The sequence below is a fragment of the Camelus bactrianus genome, chromosome 8 (assembly GCF_048773025.1).
Source record: "Camelus bactrianus isolate YW-2024 breed Bactrian camel chromosome 8, ASM4877302v1, whole genome shotgun sequence".
Taxonomy (NCBI): Eukaryota; Metazoa; Chordata; class Mammalia; order Artiodactyla; family Camelidae; genus Camelus; species Camelus bactrianus.
In genome coordinates this window covers 14,985,110-14,998,637 of record NC_133546.1, presented here as the reverse complement: position 1 = coordinate 14,998,637, position 13,528 = coordinate 14,985,110, and the positions used below count along the sequence as shown (strand labels likewise).

The 13,528-nt window shown below is 33.7% G+C and overlaps 1 protein-coding gene across 3 annotated transcripts in view; it reads left to right on the top strand.

Moving 5' to 3' along the window:
* The window catches only part of TAB2 (TGF-beta activated kinase 1 (MAP3K7) binding protein 2), a 76,317-nt gene that overhangs the window by 21,694 nt on the left and 41,095 nt on the right, over positions 1–13,528 (top strand). For 2 of the 3 annotated variants that reach the window (XM_074368194.1, XM_074368196.1), the window contains exon 2: positions 3,567–3,715. The exons of the other annotated variant lie outside the window; for it this stretch is intronic. The gene's annotated coding sequence lies outside the window, so the exon portion shown is untranslated. The remainder of the gene's footprint in view (positions 1–3,566; positions 3,716–13,528) is intronic. 3 annotated transcript variants of the gene reach the window in all.

Below are 13,528 nucleotides of genomic sequence, written 5' to 3'. Positions count from 1 at the left end.
GAATGTTTTAAGTTTCATCAAGTTTAACAGAAAGTTTAAACTACAATTTAAAGAAGATTCTCCCTAGAGTATGCTGTAAGTATAGATGAAATGCCAGAGGGACCAGTGAGAGAATGAATATCATAAGTTTGTACCTACATCCTTTTGACAAACATTAAGAGTCAGAGAAATAAGGAACCTAGGAAACTAGAAGAATGTGCAGTCTTGACTAGAAAAATTTTCAAGAAGAAAATGATCATTAGCCATTCAAGTGAGTAATTAATCAAGTTAATGAAATATAGAGGAAGGAAGGAACCCTGGACCCTGGAGGTTGAAAGCCACAAATACATCTCTGGCCCCAACTCTGCTGCTTATGGAATTTTGATAATCAGTAAATTAATTTTCTGAACCTTGCCAATGAGAGTAATAACTACCTGGCCTTCTTTAGTGGTTTTTCACGAGGCTTAAATGATATGATGAATTAGAAAGTGGCTAATAAAACTTAAAATATTCTATGAACCTTCTTTTAAAAAATAAAATTTTAACTTAGTATATTTGGAGATCTAATTTGGATTTATTAAACAATTCATGAATCAAGCAGCAAAGTTATTGTAAAGTGGTAGATGAAGAGTCTGAAGAGGTTATTGGATTTGGTGGTTTGAAAGGAGGAAGTTATCAAGGGAGGAAACTTGAAGGGAAATTAGAACAAAGTTTAGGCCATAGCATAACTACTCAGTAGAAGAGTTAAGGCACAGCTGGTCAGAGAGAGATGGGACTAGCGTAGTTTGTTTATTCCTTGCATTGCTGTTGAAGTTTTTTGTATGCATGTTTGTATTCCTTATGGGATAAGGAATGGATAGATGGCAGGAACTGCAGCTCATTCTCAGTGCTTTGAATAAAGTAGCAATTTTAATAAATAGCTTTGTGAATAAATACTTGCTGAACAAGACTTAACTGCTAAAGAAAATTTTTGTGGTAAGAATGTGTACATGGATGTATGTTTAAGATGGTTAAGGCTTAAAGGTGTTCACAGGTTGAAGTGAGAGATTAAAAAGAAAGGGTGTTGGTTTCCTCAAGAAAATGGGAAAGAAAGGGATAGGATCTGGAGCCACAAATGAAAATGCTGGTCTTACTGGTATGAGACTGTTCCCCATAAAAGCACCAGGCCAGGAGGTTTTACCACTGAATTTTTTTTAACTTCAAGCACCAGATAATTAACTGTATTTCAGAACATAGAGGGGAAAAAAGTTAAACTTCCTAGTTCTTTTTACAAAGCCAGCATAACATAAAATACAAGTGTAAAAAGATTATACACCATTCTCACAAAAGTTGATGCAAAAAATACTTAATAAAACTATCAATGGAATCTAGCATTACATTAACAGAATAGTGCTATAACCCAGGTAGTATTCATTCTAGGAATGTAATGATAAATTGAATTGACTCATTAGTAGGTGAAGGGAGGTTATAAATATCTTGAAGGATATGAAAAGAAGGAAGATCAACATTTGTTCTAGTAAGAATCCTTAGTGAAAAAAGAATAAATGAACATAGCCAAGATTTTATATATCTCAGACCAGAAGCCAGCATTTTGTTACTAGAAATGGTAAGATACTAGAATTCCTATTTTAGTGAAATACTAAATTCCTTTTAAAAAGTCATGAATCAAAAAAGGTTTGGCCAGCATTACTGTTACATAACATTGTCTTGGGAATGCTGGCCAATATAATTAGATAAAAGAACAAAATAGGAGGTGTAATTATTGAAAGGGAGGAGGCATATTTATTATTCATAGATGACATTTTATATCTATATATATAAAATTTTATATATAGCCATTTTATATAAAAGCCAAAATAATCAATTGAAACTTTATTAAGAATGAGATTTCAATATATGGGATAGCTAGTTACAGAATAAAAGCACAAAAATTAATGGTTTATCTAAAATGTTTTTCTTGATGATCTTTAAACTGAAACCCCATTCATATGGATTAATGAGTAGAAATTGTCATTCTTAAATACTTTACTTTTTTTTTTTTGCCTTGTGGCAAAACTGAATCTTACCATTTCTAAGTAAAGTGCAGTTTATTGTGAATAAGACATTTAACATGTTAACTTTTAAAAACTGTTTTGAAATAAAGTTGTAGCAGTGAATATATTTCAAGTAACTATAAGGAAATTTTTTTCTTTTCTAAATTCCTTGTGGTTTATGATACTTGCTCTATTACTTGGTAATGCCAGGGAAGGTGTAATCTGATCTTTGAACCATATTTGGTAAATAATAATTTTGTGTGGAACCCACTGTTCTATCAGTAAGAGGAAAATTATTGCCCAAATGTAAGACTTTTCTTTGCCCTTAAACTATTTCCTGACTTAAAGACCAAGTTACATTGGTTCCTTTTGTTTTTAGTACCTACTGTGTACCAGGTTGTAAGGTGCTAATTCTCATGACAATCTGGAGAGCTGGGGAGGGGTGGTATCCCATTTAATAGGACAGAAACTTTGCAGAGGTTTAGTCCATACTGAAACCAGATTTAAACCTAGGTCTTTCTCTCCTAGTATATTTACAGCTACAATATGCCATCACAAAATGTGGAAATTTTACATTTTTCTTGAAAACTACTTTCATTCTGTTTTGCTTTGTTATGTTTCTAGTTACTAGAAATGCAGGGAGTTAAGTTCCTTGAATCCTGTCTTCACTATTTTTTGTTGTTGTTGTCCTTCTACAGTTCTCACAATCTGCCATCTTTTGACAGCAGCAGAGGATTCCGTTTATTTTGACTGCTGAGGGATTGATTCATTTCTTAGAGAAACTCCTAAGGGTGTCAGCTTACCAAGCATAAGGACATCATTTCCAGGCCCTAGTAATCTGATTAGTACAATAAATAGTTTAACATTTTTAATAGCGTACCATTTCTGTAATCTTTGTAGTTGTAAGTTTTGAGGGGGTTTTTTTGGTAAGTAATGTGGACCTACCCCCCCCCCCCCATTACTGAATCTATTTTGGTAATGGAAAAAAGAATTTCCAGTGTGGTTAAGAACCACATCTTATAAGCTGTTCTTTGCCTCCCTCTTTAAGAATTACCAAGTATTTTTAAAAATTGGAACTTGAACCTCATTGCTTGGATACAGCTAAAGCATTTCTTAAGAAACCTATGAGAATCAATTGTAAGAATTTAAAGGAACAATTAGAAAATGATTGGAAACAAGATAGCAAAAGAGAAGAGTAAAGGGACCTGAAATGAGGACTTTACAATTCCAATTTTACCAATGAAAATGGATTTATTGTTGTTTTTCTCTTTCTGTTATACTCAGTGGTCCCATATTGGACAGTCTGTTGCTAAAAGCCAATAGAGATTTCATAAAGGCTACTGTTTCAATTTCTAGAATTGGAGTTCAGAGTGGAGTTGGGTGAGAATAGCATCTCCTGGTAATTTGTAATTTAAAAGATTCCTTTCCACTTAAGAATATTTTATGTGAGAGACATTGGGGACTACCTCATTGCTGATAGATCTCAATGTTATCTGGTCACATTTCTTGTTCTGCCTACCTCTAGTTTACTCTAGTTTCTCTTCTGCTTTCAAGGCTCCAGACCCAGTTCCTGGACCTGCCCTGGAAAAGAAGTATCCAGTAGAGATGAGCTCACTGCAGTTACTTAATTAAAAATTTGTAAGCTGCAAAAATGGCAATGGGCCAACCAAGAACAGCTACCATTTGAATTTTTCTATTTCCAGGTATGCTTAAGTCCATGGCACCAGTCAAGCTTAGCCTGTGTAACTGCCTTACTATGAAATCTATAGTAACCAAAACTTTACTTTCAAAACTTGTAATTATCTTGCTTTAAAGTTAGGAACATTCCTAACATCTAGGTAACATGCAGCTAGCATTGACTTTAACATATCTTTTGCCTGAATATTTCCAATTTAACTTGTTTGCTGGTGGTAGCAAACTAATGCAAAAACAATTTAAGAAAAATAAATTTGAAATGCTGTTGAGTTAAGCCCTGTAAATGTACAAAAAGTACTCTGGTCTTCACTAAAAAGTAAACAGTAACAACAAAACGGTCTTTCTTTAAGAGGTTCACTATATGGTACAAGTATATAGAGAACCAAATAAATGAAACTACTTCTCTGTCCTGAGGTCCTCAGCTATTCTATACTACAAATGCCTTCACATGAAGAGGTAATATATTCTTGAATAATTGGAAAGATGATTTCTAGATAGACTCAAATAATGTATTATGTAGTACTTTTACCTGAAGAATTTAATTATATAAGTGTATAGCTAATATTTGCTGTATTTTTACTTAATTGCTCAAAAGAAACCAGTCAAGAAGGTCATAAGTAGTTGGAATTTTCATGGAATGTAACAACAAAACTGAAAACTAAGGCATCCCGCTGCCTTAGATTTTAACCTAGAGAAAATTTTGAATGGTTAGAGGGCTGAGGGCAGTCTAGCTTTTAAGGACATTTATTGCTTTTACCAATTTGTATAGATTTAGAAACAATCCATAAAAGGTGACTCTATTTACTAACTAGGTAGATGATCAAACATATCTTTTGATTTTAAAGTTCAATTTAAATAGGTTAGTGATTACCCAGAATTGAACAGAGGAATTTTATATCCCACCTGTGATTTTTAAAGATGATTCTAATATTCTAGCTTATGCTTTGTATTCCATTCTCCAAAGGTAGTTCATAATAAGTTTAATATCAGCCAATCTTGTCAGCATTAGGTCACTGATTATGTGCCACATTGTTCATTTAGTATTGGAATAATTATATCTCACTGAGTGTTGAATTAGGACTGGAAAGGGAGCCACTACCAGAGTTATTGTAAGATTAGGTTCACCACTGTTAGATGAATTAAAGGGGAAACTAAAGAGAGAATTGCTTCTGAATTTCAAAATCACCACTGTTAGGTGATTTAAAGGGGAAATTAAAGAGAGAATTGCTTCTGAATTTCAAGTCTTAATAGTTATCACTGGGGCTATGAGTAATGGTGAAAGTTTTCTACATTTTTGAATGTAAATTGTGTGTAAAACACTGTGGTAGGCACAATAGGAATGTAAAAATGAATAAACCTTGCTTTCGGTGAGCTTACAGACAAGTAAGACAAAATAAGTATCATAATAGAGGTACAAACAATGTACTTGAGAGTACCAGAGAGAATCAACTTTATGACAAAGGTAATACTTCTTCTGAACCTTGAAGGATAGATAGAATTCTTTAGCAACAGTGGCAAGAATAAGTTATGAAAGTCAAAATAAATAATATGTTCTAAAAATTGTGAGCAGTCTAGTGTGCCTAGAGAATGGTAGGATATGGAAGGACATGATGCGAGATGGAGCTATGCAACACATGGTTTCAACTGTCAGGTGAAAGAGTTTGGATTTAATTCAGCGCAGTTAAGTTGGTGAGTCTTTTGAAAAGCTGACTGCTATAGAGTGAGGGCTGACTTGATGAAGTTAGAGATTAGGCAGTAGTAATATCCATAAAGGACAATGTGTATTGTTGTATGCATTAAGCATTTTGTGTGAAGAGTTTTATCTGCAGTTTTTCACTTAATCCTTACAGGAGTTTGTGAAAAGTAACCAAAATAATATAGGTTAATAGCATTAAATTGAGCACAGGACGCAGCCCATAGTAAGAGCTGAACCAGGGTAATTTACTATAAGCTCAGAGAAAAATGTACTTGTCCACCTTTATGTATGAACATTTAAATTTCAGCTCCCAGGATTCCTGATCATTGATCATTATTATAGTTGTTAACTGTACTTGTTAAATATAACAGTTTCAGCATAGATAACATAGGCTTCAAGTTATTTGAAAGTACATTGAGTTGACTAAGTACAGGTACTTTCAAATAATTCATTCTGCTCTACTTTTACTCTCCTACCAAGATACAGAATACAAGTAGTGTTATGGGGAAATATATAGGAAATAATTTTATAGGGAAAATATTCTGCTCTAATCTCAGTTGTTTATGTTTAATTAGACAAGTAATACATGAATATATTCTTATAAAAAACGGAAACATAACAGATGACTGAATCTCCTTGGCCCATCTTCCTTTCTTGTGTCCTTTACCCTCTCCTAAATAGTGTGTATCCTTTCAGAACCTTTCCTATGCATTCATATAAAGATATCCATTTAAAATTTTTGTATCCTTTTTTATATAAAAGGTATCATTATACATGGATTTTGCCTCTTTTTTCATTCTGTAATATGGTTCTTTGCTTATAATTATTTGGATATCTTGCTCTACTAGCACAGGGAACTATATTCAATATCTTGTAATAACCTTTAATGAAAAAGAATGTGAAAACAAATATATGTATATATATGCATGACTCGGGCATTATGCTGTACACCAGAAATTGACACATTGTAACTGACTATCCTTCAATTTTAAAAAAAGGAAAAAAAAAGTTGCATGGTATTCTCTAGTATTGCTATGCAGTAATTTACTTATTCCTCAGTGGTCATTCAGGTTGTTCTTTTAGTCATATACACTGAAGTGACATCCTTATAGGTTCCTCTTTAAACACAAGTATTTGTCTATAAATTAGATGTTTTAATTTATATAGAGTATAGATAGGGCCCTGGTACTTTATGGTGAGCAACACATTTCATTCAGTCTACCTCTGTGATTGCAGTAGCACTGGATAGTGACACCACAGCTGAGAACTGCTGGCTTAGAATCCTGATCTACTACCGACTTAGTTGGAACTGTGGATTTCTCTCTTAATATGGTCTTTCCATGATTTTCTTCAGTTTGAAAAAAAATGGTGTAACAGTCATCCTCTCTGCTTCACGTGTACGGAGGATAAGTGAGATAACAAATATATGATGTAGAAAGTCGAATATAAATCTGAATTCTACTAGTTTATAATCTTCTCAAAAGCAGGGACTGTGTTTTATTCATCTTTGCATACTTAGAGCACAGTACCTGGCTTATACTGGGCAGTGTTTGTGGCATAGGTCTCAGATATGAAGGCGAACCAAAAAAGTAAATCATATTTATGAAAAAGTTACAGGCCAATTTCTGGAATCTGTACATATTTCACTGAAAACTTCTCACCTTTTTAACCTTATCTCATCTCACTTCCCAGCTGCACTGCAGCTATAATTCTTCAGATTTATCATATTCTTTCATGGCCTTTCGCCCAACACAGTTGTCAGTGATATCCTGTGCAAGACTTATGATTCATCTGTAATGGCTAAGTTCAAGCACTGCATTCTTTGTGAAGTTTCCCCTCCTTTCCTCAATTCCTAAGTTTTAGGCACTTCTTACCCTTGGTCTCCACTGCAGCTTATACAGCTCTAAATGGCCCAGAGTGAATGTTGCCAAATGGATGCATGCCCTGCTCTGGGGCTTAGTGGAATGTCACAGAACCAGGCAGGACTTGGACCTTCAGAGATAAATTATCTCAGTCTGTAAAGTGAGAAGCATGTTGTTCTTGCTGACTTGCGGGCACAGTACATATGGTGTAGAGAAGAGCAATTAAGATCATCAGTGATGTACCCAAGCCTACCCTGCTTCTTCAGCCTAATCTTTCATGACACTTTCTCCCTGTTAGTCCCACTCCCTGCACTTCAACATTAGCCAGCTGCTTGTGGTTTCGCAGACTTGCCATGCTGGCTTGCTCCTTCAGTCTTTCCCCAGACAACCATTTGTGTTTGAAATAGTCTTTCCCTCTCACCTGTTCACCTAATGGACGCATTTTTATGTTCCAAGACCCAGCTTAGGTGTCTCCTTCTTTAATTAATCTTTTCCATAAATCCTCCCCTTCCCTCAGAATTGACTGGTCCCTCCTTTTTTTCCCCTGTGTACTGCAGCACAACTCAGTTATAACTGAGTTATTGCATTTATTTGTTGATGTGTTTGTCTTCCCCTACTAAGATGTAAATTTCTTGAGCAGTATGCCATTTCATAAATCAAAACGTTAAGTAGATGATCACTTTCATAGTTCATTTTTCTATGAAAGTCTAGAGTTATGGATATGTATTGTAAAATGAGATATCTGGTTCTTTATTCAATTCTATTATACAATTTAAAATGTTATTAAATTAAATATTCTCTAAGGGTATAATATATATGTAGTTGTTTGCAGAATTGTGAAGTAGTTTTATATATAATAAATCTACTGAGATAGAAGTTTCTTTACATTTTTGAGATTATTCTTGACCATCTAATATAAAACTCATTCACCATAATTGTAACAAGCTTAATAGCCAACTATTCAACAATTTCACAGTGTTAGATTTGAAAGACTGGCATATACTTTAGTATTTTAGAGACATAATTGAATATTGTTTTACCACTTTTAACTGCTCATTTTGAATTCTCATAATTTCTTTTGAAGATTCTGAATACTATTATAGTATGAAATCTTTGATTTAAATGTTTTCTAAATTTTATACATTTTCTCTGTTAGCAGGTTTAGCGTTCACGTGATTCACTGCAGTTGTCTATTACCAATCAAGTGAATGTATATAATTTTAAAATTGCTGATTTAACTTTCTGTTAGTCATTAAAGGTTTTAGAGAATGATAATAACTGTCCATTTACACTGTGTCTAACTTACAAAGTTAACCATCACACTCCAAATGCCATAACACATGCAAACCTAGCAGCTGGCCAGCAGTCTACCTTGGGGAAAAGTCAGCTGAGGACCGTGATAGTAGAAAGAAGATGGGCAAAGTTAGAGGAGATGACCAGGAAAAAACAGGAGTCAAGTAAGGGGTCAAAACTGCACGGGGATTGTTTGGTGAAACTTCTCTTAACTTTCTGAGTATTCATCTTAAAATGCCATTTTAGATTAATATTTTAACCAGAGTATTTTCATTTTCACTGAGTTTGTTGGTTCATTACAAATGTTTATGGTTGATTTTTTTTAAGTTTTTTTTTTTTTTCAGGAGGGAGCAGGTAATTAGATTTATGTGTCTGTTTATTTTTAGAGGAGGTACTGGGGATTGAACCCAAGACCTCGTGCATGATAAGCATGTTCTAGCGCTTGAGCTATACCCTCCCCCCTTATGGTTGATTTAAGATGAAAACTGGTTCCTTCCATTGCTTTCATTTTCTTTTCTCCACTTTTTCCCACTTTACTTATAAATAGGAACTTCTTATCATGTCATATATTTATATCATGTTTTCTTTCAAAGGTGATATTTGTGTACAGAATGGATTATCCAAAAAATTGCATTAAGGGGGCAGGGGGTGCATTGAGAGGTGACTTGGTTTCCATCTTAAAGCCCTAATGTATTGGAAAATAATAATGAGGTATGAGATGGAAAATACACACAAGGTAGTTAGTTATGTAATATGTTTTGATGAATTATAACCATTCTGTCTTAGATTTATTGCACTTTTCTTGATCCTTAGAAAATGGTAGCACTCACCACAAAACCACAATACATAAATTGCCAAATGTGGCTGACTTGCACATTCCTTTTAGACAAACTATAACTGGTAAGCCTTTTAACTCTAAGAAATGGTCAACATTCATGGACAGTGTATTAAATGAGAAAATTGGGAGGTTTTCTTTTTAAGAGGAGGTAGTGTGGATCATTATGTTACTTCAGCTATTAGTATTTATTGTTTTTCTTTAGAAAGTAAATTACTGTAGGCTTATAAAGTTGAGAAATACATTTTCTGGTAACATAATCCTTTGCTCCCTTTAAGCTTTTAAGTGACACTAAATCTGAACATGATCAGTAACTTAAAGTAAGTAGCATTTAGGTGATTGATTTGGTATGTTTTTTATTTTTGCAAATGTGTAAAATGATTCAATGTTACAGGCGTTTTATACTAAAGTTTATCTTAAAGATGGATTATACTTCTGTTTTTAATTGTAAATGATAATAGTATTTGAATTTTAGATTTTAATTACCATAAGTATAATTCTTGAATTTTAACTCTTAGGAAAATAATTTGACATTATAGAATTTAGCAGGAAAGTTTGCTTTGCCTTAATAAAGATGTAACATCATACTCCAAGAAATAATAATTCTAATAATTTGCTATTTAAAATAATTTTGAATTTTTTCATGATCAATTAATGACATTTTGTAAATTCTTTTAAAATTAATCGTGTGAAGTACATCAGCTATTACCTACCTGGCATTTGATGAGACACTTACATACTACATCAATAATGTAAAAGGTATTTTAAATAGTATATATAATTAGAAAGGTAATTTTCTTTTCAGTTTAAATCTTCATTGAGGCCAAGAAGTTTCAAAATTTGCTATAACTCAAAAAAAAATTATGGCTAACTCACTGCATAGTCTGATCATGTCAGTTAGTCCACAGAAGAGACACAAGTAATAATTAGTAGTAAAAAAACATTAACCTCATGTTGACAACCAAACAGGTAAGTTGAAACATTCTACCTTCCCGTTAGGCATCCTGAGGAAGTTAATAACAGTTGTTGATATCAAAGGGGCTTTGCAGTACAGACGGTTCTGTTAAAATTTGATATATATGTCCCTGAAAAGCATCATGCTATAAAAATCATGCCCAAAAGAAACAAAAACCCACAGGATGTACAGGAAACAAATGAAATTTGGGGTACAACACTCAAAAATGTCATCAGTGAAGATTTAAAGAGATAGGAACCTTTAAAAACATGACAGTACAATTTTACTCATGTCAAATGGCTAAGAAATATGTAAAAACTTACACAGTATTTACACAGATAAATACTGTGCTTTGCTTTTGAAGAGACCTGAAGTTTGCTTATAAAAATGAGCATAGATGTGGCAGCTTGTTACTGTGAAGTCATTGAGGAAAGATTTTCTGAAATCAGAAGAAAAGTTGTGTACCAGAAGTGAATGGGTGTGACTGATTCCATGAGGACGTAGTGAGCTGAAGTAGCTGGCAGATGTTTAAGGTGTGTTCATATTTACATTTTGTGTGTTCATATGCAGCTTATTTCAGCTGAGTATGGTTTTCTGCATTCACCTAGTGTTTCTCGCAGATGGAATCACAGCACAATTCATTGTGTTAAGATTTTTCCCTAATATATCAGTTGCACTGGCATAAATGTGCAGTTTCAAAAGAAGTATTATAGCAGCACTGATGTATATAGCCAAGGGTAAGGCAAACACTTTAGTTTGGAGAAATACCACCACTTGTTATAGTAGTCTTTAACCTGAATCTGTTCTGATGCATATTTAGAGATTTACTGCAGCAGATACTTACTGAGCATCTACTACATGCCTTACACTTCCTAAGTATTTAGGATACAGCAGTGAACAAGGTAGTCTCTCCACTTTGAAACTAACATTACTTGTGTAAGAAAGTTTTGTCTGTTGTCAAGGGTTGGCTTTAAGAGATACAATTAGATGTATGGGTGGATGAGGAAGTCTAGTTAAAAGAGTCTGCTGGATAACCAAGCTTTTCTCCTACCTCTTAAATTACATACTTTTACAAGATAATTTCCTAGAGTCCTGTCTGACTCAGGGTTCCATTGTTTATAGAAAAAGTTACCATCTGTAAAGGTTACTGTGGAAATCAAAGTTAAATTTTAGGATGGTATATATGTTAAAATGCAAAGACCCCCTTACCTTCTTGTCCACAAGCTAAAGGAGAATCCTGATGCAGTTGAGAAATGAATTTTAGTTTTATATATTTCATCCTATTTCTCTGTGGTATTCACTATGAACTATATTTTTCTTTGTTATAATTAAAATTTTTCCAGTAAAACTCAACCATGTAAAAATAGGGCAAAAATATAATACGTATAAAGGTTTCCATAATAATACTAAAATGTTAGAGGTAGTGTATCTCAAGAGCTTGTATGATAAAAGCGACTAGACATTGCAGCCTTTGTTGACCTTTCTCATCCTCTCTTGTAGCTGCTCCCCATCCCAAGCTCCTCCTTCCTAATCCCCTTTCCTCCTGTCCCTCCTTCTAGCCAGCCTACTGTTTGGTTTTCAGGTAGCTTTTTCTGAGTTCTTTAATTAAACAAGTTATTTATCCCACATGCATGGAAAAGGAGGGCCTCAAAGACCCAATCCTTCAATATTCTACAGCCAGAGTGGCATGTAGCTCTATTTGCTAATGTTCTGTTCCCTTGTACTTTGTAGAAATTCACGATATTTAGAATAAATGATTATTACTGTGTTTTTACTGTAGGCCAGGCAAGTGCAATACCATTAATTTTCACTGTTATCACTAATCCTTTAAATTCTTGGAGTTGTTTTCATCATTTACAAGGAATAAATGATAGTAGTAAGCTATTTTATTTACTTGTGTGCTTGCTATGTGCTCTTTTTTATCTTATGTGTATTACTCATTTAATTCTCAAAATTGCATGAGGTAGCTGCTCATCATCACCAATTTATAGGTGAAGAAACTGAGACACAGAGCAGTTTAATGATTTGCCCAAGAAGACAGTAAGTGGCAGATTAAATTTCATAAATGAGCACACATTACAGAATCCTAAAATTTATACTTAAACCAGCCATTTAATTTTCTCATCTTATTTTTAAATTATTTTTATTTTTATTTTCGGGGGGGAGAGGTAATTGGGTCTACTTATTTATTTGTTTATTAGAGGAGATACTGGGTATTAAACCCAGGACCTTATGCATGCTAAGCATGCACTCTACCACTTGAGCTATACCTTCCCCCTAATTGTCTCATCTTATTAAATGGAACAGTGCCCACTAATATAGAATTGAGAGTGAAATATTTAGCAATGTTAGGTTATTTCTGTTTTTAACTATTAACATGTTCTTTTGCCAGAAAATTCTAGGAACAGTTGGCTACAGTAGAATAGTTTCTTGAAATTCTGCTGCTTAGGAGAGTTTTAAGCCTTTTAAGTTACTCTGAGAGTAACATTTAGTGTATTCATTGATTTCTTTTTTTGGTTAAGACTTTAATAGTAAAGGCCAGTGCACTGACTGCCAAGTTTGAATTATGTTAACCTAAGTAGTTTATAGAAGGTACATTACCAGTTAGTTGCTACTTCTGTTTTCAGAGTTGGGTCTCTGGGAATTAAACTTTCTTCCATCATTTACTCTGTATGTTACCTCCTGCTCAGGAACAGCAGCTTTAATCTTTGACATACTTTTATGTATCTCCATAGTTGTTTGGGAGTTTTGTTTGTTTTTTAATCTCTTGTCAAGGTTTGCTAAAAAGTAATATATCTCATCTAAATCTATAACTTCAATAGTAGAATAGTAGTGTTTCCCTCCTGTCCCTTCCCTTCCCTTTTCTTCTCATTCCCTCTGGGGTTAGGATTGCAAGAGCTTTGCTGTTGTATTGGACTTGATGGAAAGCCAGCTTTTGGTAGCATATGATTAATATTCTGCAGTTTTTTAAATTAACAACACACACACTTTTCTTCCCAAAATGCTAGTAGGGAAAGAACGTTGGAGATATAATCCACCCCTTATTAATAGATTAAGTGGCTAGGCTAACAGTATTTATAGGAAAAAGTAATATAAATACTGAATATAAATGTAAGTTAAAATTATGAAGTAAGTAATTGAACAGATGGACATAGGCATGAAGAAGCATGGTGTATATAT